Source organism: Trachypithecus francoisi, unplaced genomic scaffold (assembly GCF_009764315.1).
Source record: "Trachypithecus francoisi isolate TF-2019V2 unplaced genomic scaffold, Tfra_2.0 Lachesis_group2, whole genome shotgun sequence".
Lineage (NCBI taxonomy): Eukaryota > Metazoa > Chordata > Mammalia > Primates > Cercopithecidae > Trachypithecus > Trachypithecus francoisi.
In genome coordinates this window covers 163,415,680-163,432,359 of record NW_022681465.1, presented here as the reverse complement: position 1 = coordinate 163,432,359, position 16,680 = coordinate 163,415,680, and positions in this window count along the sequence as shown.

Sequence of the window (16,680 nt, the reverse complement as noted above, 5' to 3'; positions counted from 1 at the left end):
ACATGTGAGAATTGTGGGAGTTATTCAGGATGAGATTTAGCTGGGGACACAGCCAAACCATATCAAGTACCATGCTGTTTTGGTTACTGTAGCCCTGTAGTACAGTTTGATGTTGGGTAGCATGTTGCCTTCAGCTTTATTCTTTTTGCTTATGATTGCTCTTTTTTTGATTCCATATGAATTTTAAAATAGTTTTTTTTCTAGTTCTCTGAAGAATGTCCTTGGTAGTCTAATAGGAATAGCATTGAATCTATAAATTGCTTTGGGCAGAATGGCCATTTTAACAATATTGATTCTTCCTATCCATGAGCATGAAATGTTTTCCATTTCTTTGTATCATCTCTGATTTCTTTGAGCAGTGTTTTGTAGTTCTTCTTGTAGTGATTTCTTACCTCCCTGGTTAGTTGTATTCCTAGGTATTTTATTCTTGGCGTGGTAATTGTAAATGGGATTACTTTCCTGATTTGGCTCCCAGCTTGACTTTTCTTGGTGTATAGGAATGCTAGTGAAAATAGTTGTTGTTGTTTTTTTTAACAGGAAAAAAATAAATAAAAATAAAAGGAATTCTGAGAAGTAGGGGTATCCAAAATGAATTACTTTAGCTCATTGACATCCAACTCTTCCTTGAGATTTCAAATATGTGTGGACAAATAAAGAGTTTTCTCCTTTATGAATTCTTGCTTAACAACCTTATAGAAATCTTTGGGAGAAAACTGGAAGGAAAACCTTGGGAAACTGAGTACAGTCAGCTAGATAAATGAATGATCCTTGAATGGCAGGAAGAAGCAGGCGAGAATGAAGGAGAAAAAGAGAGCCAGGAATTACTACTTATGAGTACCTACTATTTGCTAGATTCCCTTAGCACACACATGAAACATTTAGTACCAGCTACAAAGGAGGTGCTCAATGCATAACTATTTTATTAGTTGTATTATTTCTGTTTCTATTACAACTTCAAGAGTTAGATATTTGTAAACTCTATAATCCATTCCACAAATGAAGGCTATGGATGCATTCACATCTCCTTACTTTTCTTATGTGCCTTATTATTAAGAAGACCAGTATCCCCCTTGAAATCCTCCCCTTCTCTTGAATTGCCCTTTACCACAGGGACAAGAAGGGACAGTGAGACTAGCTTTCCCAGAATGGCATTGTTTCTATGTAGAGCAGTGTTTTGTTTTGTTTTGTTTTCTGGGAATGAGTGAAAATTATGAATGCAGGTCGCTCTAAAAATACATATATTCGTATAGGAGAAAAATAATTTGCATCATTTCAAGAAGTCTACTTTGGCCTTCAACCTAGAAACAGCTGATCTGGGGATAGTGACAGCAATTATACATCTGGTACCCGGTGGCAGTGGGCTCCAATGATGTAGATGACAACTTTACTCACAATATAAGACTTCTCATTTTTTCTACCTCTCTCCCCTCTGAGGATGGACCCTGAAAAGGTCAGAAAGCAGAGCAAGCATGTTGAGGGAGGAAAAATCCAAATGTAAGAAAGAGAGAGGTGCCACTCCTACCTGGGGCAGAGGAGAGGATTTGATCACAGGTGAAGCACAGTTTTGATAACTTTGTTTGGGACTATGTATCCTAATATCATATTTGAAATCTGTTTGGGACTTAAAGTGACCAAACCATTTTTAAAAAATGGAGTTCTTTCAGAAAAAGAGTTATAAGTCAGGAAATTATTGCTCCACTAAATAAGTTTTAAGTGACAACAGAAGACAATAATACATCTGCATTTTAGCGTATATTATTTTGTATACTCCTAATAAACCAATGAGATAGGCACCATACTGTCTCTAAGTTACGAATCAGCATACTGAATCACAGAGGGGTGAAACCACGTGCCTGAAGTCACATAGCTCATAAGTCTTATTTTATACCTAATCAGTTTGAATGCAGAGCTGGTTTCCTTAACCTCTAGTATCTTAATAACTTGGATTAATTTTCCTTCCTGAGAAATCTGCCACTGTTTTGGAAAGCTGATTGGTACTACTGCCTACATCACTGAGGCATGTTCCACATAGAAGACTGAATTCCACATAGAAGAGTGGACTGGATGAGAATACCCACAGAATGGGCTGCCTAGACATTTTTTTATGAGATCATTATCCCAGTTAGGCTCTTGGGCCTCACTGTGTCTCCACAGAAAAACACATTAGATCCAAATGGAATGATTGTCTTTTGGCCACTGTCTATTTATAGGACAAGCAATGTCCTATAAAACATTATATGGCTTCTCGGAATGTTGGCAGAAACTTAGCTAAACCAATAATGATAATGCTATACCTAGACGTGTATGGCTAGTTTGAATATTTGACTTATTTAGATAGAAATATCTTGATAAAAATTTTATTCCTTGAAAGTCAAGCCGTATAAACATTCTGAAAAATTTAGGCCATTCTGAGACATTTGAGTTTATTAGTTGACTTTGAAGTACAGGACTTCATATACCATATATTATATGCTTACTTACATGAGCAAAACCCAAGCAATTTTCTTTAGACTCTCAGGATAATTATCTCCTATTTTTCTTTGGCGTCAACCAAAATTCCTAAACAGTAGGCAAAACCTCATTCGATGTCGTGTTGTGTTTTTCCTTGTTCAAATTCCTGGCTAGGCTGTGAGCCCTATGAGAGTAAGGACCCAGTCACTCTTGTTCCTGTCTGCATCATGAATGTTTAGGGGAGTAGCTAGCACAGGGTAGGGGCTCAGCAAATATTTTTGAATGAATAAACAAAGAAACTAGAATAAAGGTTACTGTGCTGTGATGGTTAATTTTACGTGTCAGCTTGTCTAGGTTACAGTCCCCAGATGTTTGGTTCAATATCAGTCTAGATGTTGCTGTGAAGACTTTTTTTTTTTTTTGAGACGGAGTCTCGCTCTGTTGCCCAGGCTGGAGTGCAGTGGCGCGATCTCGGCTCACTGCAAGCTCCGCCTCCCGGGTTCACGCCATTCTCCTGCCTCAGCCTCGTGAGTAGCTGGGACTACAGGCGCCCGCCACTGCACCCGGCTAATTTTTTTTTTGGATTTTTAGTAGAGACGGGGTTTCACCGTGGTCTCGATCTCCTGACCTTGTGATCCGCCCGCCTCGGCCTCCCAAAGTGCTGGGATTACAGGCGTGAGCCACCGCGCCCGGCCGTGAAGACATTTTTTTAAGATGAAATTAACATTTAGATTAGTAGATGGAGTACAGCTGTTTACCTGCTATAATGTGGGTGGGCCTCATCCAGTCTAATGAAGGCCTTAAGAGAAAAGGCTGAAGTGCCCCCCAGAAAGAAGAAATTCTGCCTTCAGACTGCTTTTGGACCCAGTTTGCAACAACAACTCTTCTGTGGGTCTCCAGCCTGCTAGTATGCTCTGCAAATTTGAACTTGCTACCTCCCATAATTATGTGAGTCAATTTCTTAAAATTATCTATCTATCCGGTGAGTCAATTCCTTAAAATTACCTATCTATCTAGCTAGCTAGCTATCTGGTGAGTCAATTTCTTAAAATTACCTATGTATGTATGTATGTATGTATGTATGTATCTATCTATCTATCTATCATCTATCCATCCATCCATCCATGGACATGACTAGATGTACATACAATTGGTTCTGTTTCTCTGGGGACCCTAATACGTATGAATTTTATTCTTATTAATTTCTAGGATAAAATAAAATATTAAAAGGTCTACCTAATGTCATTCAAGAGGATGGCTTTTAACTTTCCAGCAGATATGGCTGCAGCGTTTCCAGTTCAGCTGGAGTTGTTCGCATGGAATCAGAATTCAGGCTATCTGTTCATAATGTTCTTATTTTTTTGCCTAGACTGTAAATACTAGCTTCCTGAGTTGTGAAAGGAAGAGTTAAATGAGCATTCTTACCTCTTGTGAGCTTCTTCTAGCAGCCAAACCACCAACTTGTAGTTCCAGATTATAGATCCAATCTGTTCCATATGAATGATAACTTTGGCTGCACTGCCGTGTTCTCAAGCCAATCTTTCAATCATTTTATTCTCTAATCCAGTTTGTACAGCTATACCTGGCTAACTCACCTTCTGATTTCCATATCAGCAGCCAATTATGTGGATTGTTCCACTGTAGCCAAAAGATTTGAGTCACTTTATAGCATTAAAGGTGCGTGAAACCAAATCAACTCACAATCAAGGCTTATTGGTTAAATTTCAACATTTGAAAAACTGTGCGTTCCTTTTTTTTTTTTTTTTGACACAGAACCCCTTTTACAGATAGAAACAAGGCAATGACCAAACACAGAAGATGGTGTGAGTTAATAATTTTTTTCATAAAAGCTAAGTTGTCTAAGAAATGTTTCTAAATTGAGAGCTTAAAATAGAAAATAATTATTCAACTCAATGGAAGAATTGAAAATGGTACCAAATGCTTGTCATTTTCACTAAATGAGAACCAGCAGATTAGATTAAGGAGACCATACAAATGTTGAGGCTTCATGGATATTAAAAAAAGCCTTAAGAGAAATGGCCGTAAAACATAATTTTGAACTCATATCAGATGGGGGACACTGGACAGGTTATAGAGATAAAGCATGCATTTGGGCATCAGTTTGTTGGGATTGAATGGTGATGAGTAAACCACCAGAACAATGAGATAGAAGGGAAGATTAAGAGACTAGGGGATGACAGCTCAGAGCATTATCAACAAGAGACTGGAAAGTGATTTAAATTTCAGAGATATTACCAGCAAATGGTATATCTCCATTTGCTGGTAATCTAATTGGCTATACCATACATGCACATTCATTAGAACTTTGTACTTAATATTTCTAATTGCTCCATCTGACAACATATTATCTAAAACAGCAACATGGAGCTTCCCCTCCAAATTCACCTGCTATACCCAAAGAAGCCATTTGTCAAGGTGTTGCTAGTCGCACATGTCCCCTTACTTGAAAATTAACCTGTCTATGTATTTTGGTTAATATTTTATGCAGCATCTCTTCCAGGTTCTCTGCTGTAAATAGGATGCTCTTCTCTCACTGACAAATCCTGATAAGCTTTCTCCTTCTCAAATAATTTCATGGCATACATAAAAGTTTCTATATTTCACATGGTTTTGGGAATTTGCCCTTTATACCAGCTCAGCATAACTAGTCAACGAGTAATTCTCAAAGCCTAGGATGCTCCAGAGGTGTCACCAGGGCACCTGCAAAGAGAAATGAGGTTGTTTGGGTCTCTACCTTTTGTTTCAACCAGAGAACTTGCTTTTAAGCTTGTTATGCTTTGATGACTAATTTTAGAGTTTGTTTCAAGAAGGCTCCCACTGCTCACAAGAGAGAAAAAAAAAAGGAAAACTGATGTTCTAGGCTATTTTCTTTCTCCAATTCTGACCTGTACCCTTAACGTAGGGAATAATATAAAGTTCTGCATACAAATTCAAGGGAACAATTTAGTTTTCAAAGAGGAAACATAGCCAATTTATAATTTTATTTGTGTAATATTTGCACATTTTATAAGTCTGTTTCATGACACTGAATATGAATACTCAATAAATAAGGGTCTTCTCAGTTAACTATTTATCTTCAAAGCTGAGTGAAGGTATGTTCATTTCTGCTTCATTATCTGTCTGTCAGTTGTTTGAAGAATTGTTATCTTTGTATAAATCCTTTCTCTCCATGCTCTCCAATGTCCTTGTTATATTGCAAATGAGTGTCTTGTGACAAGGCAGTGTGTGAGTGAAGGAAAAAAATCTCATTGAGATTTGATGTGTAATATAACCTTATTTTTTTGTATGATTCTCTCAAAAGTAACAGCTGTGGTAGGCAGGATAATCCCCTGCTGTCTGAATAATGGTAGGCAGAATAACAGCCCCTCAGAGATGTATACATTTTAATCCTTGGAATCTGTGAATATGTTACCTTACTTGGCCAAGGGACTCTGCAAATGTGATTAAGAATCTTCAGGTGGAGCAATTATCCTGTTATCTTAAATCATCTGAGCGGGCCCAGTGTAATTACAAAGGTCTTTATAAGGGGAAGCTAGAAGATTAGAGTGAAAGGAAGATTTGTGAGTGGATGTTGCTGGCTTTAAAAATGGAAGGAGGGCCCATGACCCCAGGAATACAAGCAGCCTCCAGAAACTGGAAGCGGCAAAGACACAGATATACCCCTAGAGCCTCCAGAGAGGAATGGAGCCCTGCAGACACCTTCATCTTAGCCCTTTAAGACTGATTTGGACTTCTGACCTCCAGAATTGTAAGATAATAAATTTGACTTATTTTAACTCACTAATTATCTGGTAATTTCTTATAGCAGCAATGGAAAATAATACAATACCCATCGGAATTGCAAAAACTGGATGGGGGGATAGCATTTAGTATTGGCAAAAATGTGAAGAGATGGGAAGCTTATGTGCTGCCTGTGAAAGTATAACCTGGTGTACTCATTCTAAAAAGCAGTTTGGAAGCTGAGATGGTTTTATTGTGTCCCCACCCAAATCTCATCTTGAATTCCCATGTGTTGTGAGAGGGACCCAGTGGGAGGTAATTGAATTATGGGGGCAGGTCTTTCCCATGCTGTTCTTGTGATAGCAAACAAGTCTTATGAGTTCTAATGGCTTTAAAAACAGGAGTTTCCAGCTGGGTGCAGTGGCTCATGCCTCTAATCCCTGAACTTTGCAAGGCCGAAGCAGGTGGATCACCTGAAGCCAGGAGTTTGAGACCAGCCTGGCCATCATGGTGAAACCCTATCTCTACTAAAAATATAAAAATTAGCCAGGTGTGGTGGCAGGTGCCTGTAATCTCAGCTACTCGGGAGGCTGAGGCATGAGAATCACTTGAATCTGGGAGATGGAGGTTGCAGTGAGCCAAGATTGTGCCACTGCACTCCAGCCTGGGTGAAAGTGAGACTCCATCTCAAAAAACAAAACAAACCCAGGAGTTTCCCTGCACAAGCTCTCTCTCTCTCTCTGCCTGCTGCCATCCCTGTAAGCTGAGATTTGTTCCTCCTTGCCTTCCCCCATGATTCTGAGGCCTTGCCAGTCAAGTGAAACTTTAAGTCCATTAAACCTCTTTTTCTTCCCAGTCTCAGGTATGTCTTTAGCAGCAGTGTGAAAATAGACTAACACACTGGTGCTTAGTGAGATTAAATATGCATTTGTTCTATGTTCTAGATTTTCTTCTCTTATATACATATCCCAGAGAAATATACTCATATAGTTCCATAATAATAGTCATGTTCAAGGATTTTTATAGAGCAGGATTTATGCTAGTGGGACGTTGAAGAAAACCTAGGTGTTTATCTCTAAGGTAAGAAATAAACTGGTAAAATACTGTGCATCTATTAGAAATGGTGAGCCAAATCTATATATCTATATAGTTAGATCTTCTAAACAAATGTTAAATGAAAAAGGTAAAAAACATATTTGTTTCTCAGGCTACTTGTATAACACAAAAAAACAGCATTGCTTTATTTATTCAACTGCTGATTTATATCAGTATGGACTTACAGATATTTATTTTACCCTATGGGTTACAATCTATTACTTTTGTTATTTATTTCTTGTTCAAATTGTTCTATTTTTGACCATTAAAAGCTCTTCCAAATTGGCTCCTGTGGCATATTTATCTTTAACTGAATTAAATTACTTATATCTTTAGCATAATCTTTTCAGTATATTTACTCACAATTTGGTTGTATTACAAAAAGATAAAAAAGAGAAAGAAGTAAAACAAAGCATTTGGCTTAGTCTTAGCATGGTTTTGGAGAAGTAACAGTGTCTGGTGTTCTATACCACTGTAGGATGACTACAGTCAACAACAAAATGTAGTTTCAAGTAGCTGGAAGGAGGATAGCGAATGTTCCCAATACAAAGAAATAATAAAAATTCGAGATGATAGATATGCTAATTACCCTGATCTCATCACTATACACTATATATATTAAAACATCACTATATGCCTCATGAATATGTACAATTATTATTTTTCATGAAAAAATAAAATTATACCTCAAAACAATAAAAATAAATTTTTAAAGATAATCAATTGAAATCAAATGCTTAATCATGATAATATTACATCTCCCTCCTCGTGTATTAAGTTTGGTCTTTAATACCTTGAGGACTTTTAACACATTAAATGCTCATCTGTGGTTCTAGGTGAAACAGTGACAGACATCCCTATGGAAGACAGAAGAAGGCACGTTATGGTGACCAAGGGCTTGCTTAGAAGCACAGGTGAGCCCAACCCCTGATTCCCAGAAATAACTCTCTGTATGTGTGTGTGCACACTGGGCATGAACATGCAGCCATGTAAGAATGGCTAAGGTGAAGGATGAAGGGTGAAAGTAGCTAAAGCTGACCAATCAGGAAAGGAACAACATTAAGCAAATGTTACCAGTGTCTCACATAGCTAACATAGGCTGACTCTAAACATAATGAAAGGACTGTGCTAGAAAATAACCAACTTAGGGGTATAGAAATACTCTTTTTTAGATCTTTCCTGCTTTCTCTTGTGGGCATTTAGTGCTATAAATTTCCCTCTACACACTGCTTTAAATGTGTCCCAGAAATTCTGGTATGTTGTATCTTTGTTCTCATTGGTTTCAAAGAACATCTTTATTTCTGCTTTCATTTCGTTATGTACCCAGTAGTCATTCAGGAGCAGGTTGTTCAGTTTCCATGTAGTTGAGTGGTTTTGATTGAGTTTCTTAGTGCTGAGTTCTAGTTTGATTGCACTGTGGTCTGAGAGACAGTTTGTTATAATTTCTGTTCTTGTACATTTGCTGAGGAGTGCTTTACTTCCAATTATGTGGTCAATTTTGGAATAAGTGCGATGTGGTGCTGAGAAGAATGTATATTCTGTTGATTTGGGGTGGAGAGTTCTATAGATGTCTATTAGGTCCGCTTGGTGCAGAGATGAGTCCAATTCCTGGATATCCTTGTTAACTTTCTGTCTCGTTGATCTGTCTAATGTTGACAGTGGAGTGTTGAAGTCTCCCATTCTTATTGTATGGGAGTCTAAGTCTCTGTGTAAGTCTCTAAGGACTTGCTTTATGAATCTGGGTGCTCCTGTATTGGGTGCATATATATTTAGGATAGTTAGCTCTTGCTGTTGAATTGATCCCTTTACCATTATGTAATGGCCTTCTTTGTCTCTTTTGATCTTTGATGTTTTAAAGTCTGTTTTATCAGAGACTAGGATTGCAACCCCTGCTTTTTTTTGTTCTCCATTTGCTTGGTAGATCTTCCTCCATCCCTTTATTTTGAGCCTATGTATGTCTCTGCATGTGAGATAGGTCTCCTGAATACAGCAGACTGATGGGTCTTGACTCTTTATCCAGTTTGCCCGTCTGTGTCTTTTAATTGGAGCATTTAGTCCATTTACATTTAAGGTTAATATTGTTATGTGTGAACTTGATCCTGCCATTATGATATTAACTGGTTATTTTGCTCGTTAGTTGATGCAGTTTCTTCCTAGCCTCGATGGTCTTTACATTTTGGCATGTTTTTGCAATGGCTGGTACCGGTTGTTCCTTTCCATGTTTAGGGCTTCCTTCAGGGTCTCTTGTAATGCAGGCCTGGTAGTGACAAAATCTCTAAGCATTTGCTTATCTGTAAAGGATTTTATTTCTCCTTCACTCATGAAACTTAGTTTGGCTGGATATGAAATTCTGGGTTTAAAATTCTTTTCTTTAAGAATGTTGAATATTGGCCCCCACTCTCTTCTGGCTTGTAGAGTTTCTGCTGAGAGATCTGCTGTTAGTCTGATGGGCTTCCCTTTGTGGGTAACCTGACCTTTCTCTCTGGCTGCCCTTCAGATTTTTTCCTTCATTTCAACTTTGGTGAATCTGGCAATTATGTGTCTTGGAGTTGCTCTTCTCAAGGAGTATCTTTGTGGCATTCTCTGTATTTCCTGAATTTGAATGTTGGCCTGCCCTACTAGGTTGGGGAAGTTCTCCTGGATGATATCCTGAAGAGTGTTTTCCAACTTGGTTCCATTTTCCCCCTCACTTTCAGGCACCCCAATCAGATGTAGATTTGGTCTTTTTACATAATCCCATACTTCTTGGAGACTTTGTTCATTTCTTTTTCTTCTTTTTTCTTTTGGTTTCTCTTCTCTCTTCATTTCATTCATTTGATCCTCAATCGCTGATACTCTTTCTTCCAGTTGATCGAGTCGGTTACTGAAGCTTGTGCATTTGTCACGTATTTCTCGTGTCATGGTTTTCATCTCTGTCATTTCGTTTATGACCTTCTCTGCATTAATTAGTCTAGCTGTCAATTCTTCCACTCTTTTTTCAAGATTTTTAGTTTCTTTGCGCTGGGTACGTAATTCCTCCTTTAGCTCTGAGAAGTTTGATGGACTGAAGCCTTCTTCTCTCATCTCATCAAAGTCATTCTCTGACCAGCTTTGATCCGTTGCTGGCGATGGGCTGCGCTCCTTTGCAGGGGGAGATGCGCTCTTATTTTTTGAATTTCCAGTTTTTCTACCCTGCTTTTTCCCCATCTTTGTGGTTTTATCTGTCTCTGGTCTTTGATGATGGTGACGTACTGATGGGGTTTTGGTATAGGTGTCCTTCCTGTTTGATAGTTTTCCTTCTGACAGTCAGGACCCTCAGCTATAGGTCTGTTGGAGATTGCTTGAGGTCCACTCCAGACTCTGTTTGCCTGGGTATCAGCAGCAGAGGTTGCAGAAGATGGAATATTGCTGAACAGCGAGTGTACCTGTCTGATTCTTCCTTTGGAAGCTTCCTCTCAGGGGTGTACTCCACCCTGTGAGGTGTGGGGTGTCAGACTGCCCCTAGTGGGGGATGTCTCCCAATTAGGCTACTCAGGGTCAGGGACCCACCTGAGCCGGCAGTCTGTCCGTTCTCAGATCTCAACCTCTGTGTTGGGAGATCCACTACTCTCTTCAAAGCTGTCAGACAGAGTCATTCGCATCTGCACAGGCCTCTGCTGCTTCCCCTGTTGTTTTTTAGCTGTGCCCTGTCCCCAGAGGTGGAGTCTACAGAGACAGGCAGGTTTCCTTGAGCTGCTGTGAGCTAAGAACTAGAGAGGCAAGAGCAAACACACTCAAAAGCTAGTAGAAGGCAAGAAATGACTAAGATCAGAGCAGAACTGAAGGAGATAGAGACACAAAAAACCCTCCAAAAAATCAATGAATTCAGGAGTTGGTTTTTTGAAAAGATCAACACAATTGACAGACCGCTAGCAAGACTAATAAGAAGAAAAGAGAGAGGAATCAAATAGATGCAATAAAAAATGATAAAGGGGATATCACCATCGACCCCACAGAAATACAAACTACCATCAGAGAATACTATAAACACCTCTACGCAAATCAACTAGAAAATCTAGAAGAAATGGATAATTTCCTGGACACTTACACTCTCCAAGATTAACCAGGAAGAAGTTGAATCCCTGAATAGACCAATAGCAGGCTCTGAAATTGAGGCAACAATCAATAGCCTACCCACCAAAAAATGTCCAGGATCAGATGGATTCACAGCTGAATTCTACCAGAGGTACAAGGAGGAGCTGGTACCATTCCTTCTGAAACTATTCCAATCAATAGAAAAAGAGGGAATCCTCCCTAACTCATTTTATGAGGCCAACATCATCCTGATACCAAAGCCTGGCAGAGACACAACAAAAAAAGAAAATGTTAGACCAATATCCCTGATCAACATGGATGCAAAAATCCTCAATAAAATACTGGCAAACCGGATTCAGCAGCACATCAAAAAGCTTATCCACCATGATCAAGTGGGCTTCATCCCTGGGATGCAAGGCTGGTTCAACATTCGCAAATCAATAAACGTAATCCAGCATAGAAACAGAACCAAAGACAAGAACCACATGATTATCTCAATAGATGCAGAAAAGGCTTTTGACAAAATTCAACAGCCCTTCATGCTAAAAACGCTCAATAAATTCGGCATTGATGGAACGTACCTCAAAATAATAAGAGCTATTTATGACAAACCCACAGCCAATATCATACTGAAGGGGCAAAAACTGGAAAAATTCCCTTTGAAAACTGGCACAAGACAGGGATGCCCTCTCTCACCACTCCTATTCAACATAGAGTTGGAAGTTCTGGCTAGGGCAATCAGGCAAGAGAAAGAAATCAAGGGTATTCAGTTAGGAAAAGAAGAAATCAAATTGTCCCTGTTTGCAGATGACATGATTGTATATTTAGAAAACCCCATTGTCTCAGCCCAAAATCTCCTTCAGCTGATAAGCAACTTCAGCAAAGTGTCAGGATATAAAATTAATGTGCAAAAATCACAAGCATTCTTATACACCAGTAACAGACAAACAGAGAGCCAAATCAGGAATGAACTTCCATTCACAATTGCTTCAAAGAGAATAAAATACCTAGGAATCCAACTTACAAGGGATGTCAAGGACCTCTTCAAGGAGAACTACAAACCACTGCTCAGTGAAATAAAAGAGGATACAAACAAATGGAAGAACATACCATGCTCATGGATAGGAAGAATCAATGTTGTGAAAATGGCCATACTGCCCAAGGTTATTTATAGATTTAATGCCATCCCCATCAAGCTACCAATGAGTTTATTCACAGAATTGGAAACAACTGCTTTAAAGTTCATATGGAACCAAAAAAGAGCCCGCATTGCCAAGACAATCCTAAGTCAAAAGGACAAAGCTGGAGGCGTCACGCTACCTGACTTCAAACTATATTACAAGGCTACAGTAACCAAAACAGCATGGTACTGGTACCAAAACAGAGATATAGACCAATGGAACAGAACAGAGTCCTCAGAAATAATACCACACATCTACAGCCATCTGATCTTTGACAAACCTGAGAGAAACAAGAAATGGGGAAAGGATTCCCTATTAATAAGTGGTGCTGGGAAAATTGGCTAGCCATAAGTAGAAAGCTGAAACTGGATCCTTTCCTTACTCCTTATACAAGATTAATTCAAGATGGATTAGAGACTTAAATGTTAGACCTAATACCATAAAAATCCTAGAAGAAAATCTAGATAGTACCATTCAGGACATAGGCATGGGCAAGGACTTCATGCCTAAAACACCAAAAACAACGGCAGCAAAAGCCAAAATTGACAAATGGGATCTAATTAAACTAAAGAGCTTCTGCACAGCAAAAGAAACTACCATCAGAGTGAACAGGCAACCTACAGAATGGGAGAAAATTTTTGCAATCTACTCATCTGACAAAGGGCTAATATCCAGAATCTACAAAGAACTTAAACAAATATACAAGAAAAAAACAAACAACCCCATCAAAAAGTGGGCAAAGGATATGAACAGACATTTCTCAAAAGAAGACATTCATACAGCCAACAGACACATGAAAAAATGCTCATCATCACTCGCCATCAGAGAAATACAAATCAAAACCACAATGAGATACCATCTCACACCAGTTAGAATGGCAATCATTAAAAAATCAGGAAACAACAGGTGTTGGAGAGGATGTGGAGAAATAGGAACACTTTTACACTGTTGGTGGGATTGTAAACTAGTTCAACCATTATGGAAAACAGTATGGCAATTCCTCAAGGATCTAGAACTAGATGTACCATATGACCCAGCCATCCCACTACTGGGTATATACCCAAAGGATTATAAATTATTCTACTACAAAGACACATGCACACGTATGTTTATTGTGGCACTATTCACAATAGCAAAGACTTGGAATCAACCCAAATGTCCATCTGTGACAGATTGGATTAAGAAAATGTGGCACATATACACCATGGACTACTATGCAGCCATCAAAAAGGATGAGTTTGCGTCCTTTGTAGGGACATGGATGCAGCTGGAAACCATCATTCTTAGCAAACTATCACAAGAAGAGAAAACCAAACACCGCATGTTCTCACTCCTAGGTGGGAACTGAACAATGAGATCACTTGGACTCGGGAAGGGGAACATCACACACTGGGGCCTATCATGTGGAGGGGGGAGGGGGGAGGGATTGCATTGGGGAGTTATACCTGATATAAATGATGAATTGATGGGTGCTGACAAGTTGATGGGTGCAGCACACCAACATGGCATAAGTATACATATGTAACAAACCTGCATGTTATGCACATGTATCCTAGAACTTGAAGTATAATAAAAAAAAAAAAAAAAGATATACTCTTTTGACTCACTCCCTCCACCCTCATTGCTCATTTCCTGGTTTTTGAGCACTCCCTCCTCTCTGAGCACTCTTTTCTCTGGGTTTCCAGGATACCACACATTCCATGCCTTGCCCCTGCTCCCCTGACTATTTGTTTTCAGCTTCTTTTGCTGGCTCCTTTGCCCAGCTTCTAAATGGTAGAGTGTTCGAGGACTCAGTCCTTGCACCTCATCTCTTCTTTGTCTACATTCCCTTTGTTGGTGATTTTCTTCCATCTTAGGGTTTTAAATTTCACCTATACACTTATAATTCCCAAATTCATATTCCCAACCCAGGCCATTTCCCTGAACTCTACAATTGTATTTCAAATTCCCTACTCAATATATTCTTTTGGATATCTAAGAGGCATATAAAAATTGACAAGTCAGAACTAAACTGCTCTCTTTCCCCTCACCACACCGTTCTCTCCTACTCTTAAGTCCTTTCCATCTCAGGAAGTGTCAATGCCGTTGCTTAAGTCGAAATCTTTTGAAATGTCCTTGACTCTCCTCTTTTCTCAAATTCCAGAAACAATCTACCAGCAAGACTCCTAAATTACAAATTAAAAATATATCCTGAATCTTCTCATTTCTTATCACTTCAATCTCACCACCTACCTGAATTATTATAATAGAATCCTAATTGGTGTCTTTGTTTCTCCCTTCATACCCCTGGAGAATGCCCTCCTCCACAAAGTCATATTTTATGCCTAAAGCAGGTCATATTCACTCTCATGCTCAAAATGCTCTCAAGGTTCCTACAGTAAATGCCTATCCTTACAATGGCCCAAAGGCCTACTACACACTGTGTGCCTATCCGCTGCCCTTTACTTCCTGGATCTCTTTTCTCCTAGTCTCCAGCTTAGACTGACTTTGCTTCTTTCTTGACCCTACTAAGGGTATTCATCCCTCCAGAATTTTGCTCTTGCCATTTCCTCTGCCTAGATGCCATTTCTTGAGATGGGTACTACTTCCTCCTCTCTTTCAGATTTTTGTTTATGTGCCACCTACTCAGGGATGTCTTCCACCATAATTAATTTGCACCTACTTTTCACACCAGGAATTCACTCTCTCCTTCTCTTCTTTATTATCTTTCGTAACATTTATGACTATCTAACACACTATGTGTTTTACTTTTCTGTTAATTTTCTGTCTCCCCTCACCAGAAAGTTAGGGATGTTTGTCTATTTAGTTTACTATTGTTTCTATTGCACCTGGAACACTGACTGTTACATTGTTCCTCTCCATTGTAGAGCAGGTCAATGTTTGTCGAGGCTGAATACATGTTAAAATGCCACTCTTTGGAAGGGGTTTTCCTCTCCCTGCACTGGTATTAGCCTGTGGCCAAGGAGGGAGATATGGGCTTAACGGCCAATAAACCCACTAGGCAGGGTCCAGAATAAGGTAAGAAATTGTCAGAAAGAGGAAGCAGGCAAGCACCAAAGAAAACCCTTGCCTGCTCTTCCCACTGTTTATGCAGACAATGCATTCCAGACGCTACTGTGATGGTCTGCAAGTGATTTCCAACAGAGCTTTATTTCAGCTAAGTAGCCAAGGGTAATCTGAATAAAAGGAATAAGGCAAGTTATTCACTTTCTAATTGCTACTTGCACAACTTTTTCCTAATTGCATTTTCCATAGACAATTTGTGCCAAAATGAACATTCCACTAATGATGCTGGCAAGACAGTTTGTCAAACACTGACACCTAGTGAATGTTACTATACAGACCTTGTTCTGGGCTCTGTTTTAGGTCCAAGAAATTCCACAGACATTCAATTTAGGAGGCGGTCAAATCTCATTCACCTACTTTTAGTATTAGCCTTGGCAGAGTTTGACTCCAAAGTGGCGCTCCCTCTCATTACTGGGCCCCTGCACACGAGTGAGTGTATGCCCTTGGAATGCTGGCAAAATTTTTAATCTAAGAAAAACAACCAGGAGAGAAAAACTCCTGAAAAATTACCCAAGAGCATCTTAAGTCAAATATAAATTTTTAATTTTCATTTACTGCCCTCGTGTGTGATCAGCACTGAACTCCACTTCTTCAATGACACAGGAGAGCTCAGTCTTCAGCCCAGGGATCCTGAGTTGAGTTGTTGGGCTTGCTCTGAGATGAGTGTCTTAAAGTCTAAGAACTGACACTCCACACGTCCTCTATGCCAACTAGTATGATTTAATTGAGGAATTTTAGACCCATAGAGAGACAGGAACTTTTGCAAGATATGATGGAATCTGAATGGAACTTGGAATCACACAAAATTGGGAACAAAGGAGAGTTCCATCAGAGAGTGGCATTGCACTTCTTTACTAAACTCCTCTGCAATTAATTTTACTGTGCTATTAAAAGGAGAGATAGCCCTGGCCTGCGGTTTTGAGGAGTAGTAAATGAGATGTGCCTGGAAAGAGCTTCATATATTGCAGTGCCCTGTATTTTTCTTCCTGCTCACTTGGGATCACATAGCAGTGGGCTGGGCCAGGCTTAAAACATACTTCTGTCTTTGAGTTCAGTGTTTTATTCCTATCACCTTACCTTTGTTGCAAGTGGA